The sequence below is a fragment of the Limulus polyphemus genome, unplaced genomic scaffold (assembly GCF_000517525.1).
Source record: "Limulus polyphemus unplaced genomic scaffold, Limulus_polyphemus-2.1.2 Scaffold3042, whole genome shotgun sequence".
NCBI lineage: Eukaryota > Metazoa > Arthropoda > Merostomata > Xiphosura > Limulidae > Limulus > Limulus polyphemus.
This window is the reverse complement of record NW_013668652.1, coordinates 125,030-125,849: the sequence shown is the minus strand read 5'-3', so window position 1 is coordinate 125,849 and position 820 is coordinate 125,030.

Below are 820 nucleotides of genomic sequence, written 5' to 3'. Positions count from 1 at the left end.
TGTATTTATTTGCATGTACTCGAGATTATACATTTCTTAGACCCGAGAGGGTAAGAGAACTAAACTTATTATTAGAAACTAGCACTGGCTTACGACTAAAAATTTACGAAACCTAATTTTGTTGTTTATTTGTATTCATGAAAAACAGCCGATGAACTCGCGTATCTTGGCATACTATTTTTTTTTCACACAAGGAAGTTGATGACATTAGTTGCAAGTGTTTCTTTCAGCAAGACTGATCTCTATTCCATTTTTCACTAAGAGATTGTGATCAACTCATTAGAGTAGCCATGAGGGACCGTTAACTTGAGTACCGCACTATATAGACTTAGTGCACTTTCGTTGTGGGGTTTGTTTCTTTGAGAGCAGAGCCACATTACACTATCTGCTGGGTCCATGGCGGTAAATCGAACCACGAATTTTAGTTTTGTAAATCCATAAACGTACTGTAGTCCCAGGGATTGCCTGTGGAGACAGGTTAAGTTTATATTTTCCAGTCCTCATCAAAATACCGCTGTCCCACCGGGGAATTGACTTTTGGGACACGTTTGGTTCCTAGTCCTCGTCCAGCTACACAAACGTTGGTATTATAGAACGACTGTTGGGTTCGACGGCAATCGTGTTGGGTTCAATCTCTAAAGATACTACACATACTATAAATAGTGCTTCTTGTTAGTGTTGGGTTCAATCTCTAAAGATACTACACATATTATAAATAGTGTTTCTTGTTAGTGTTCGGTTCAATCTCTAAAGATACTACACATATTATAAATAGTGTTTCTTGTTAGTGTTGGGTTCAATCTCTAAAGATACTACACAG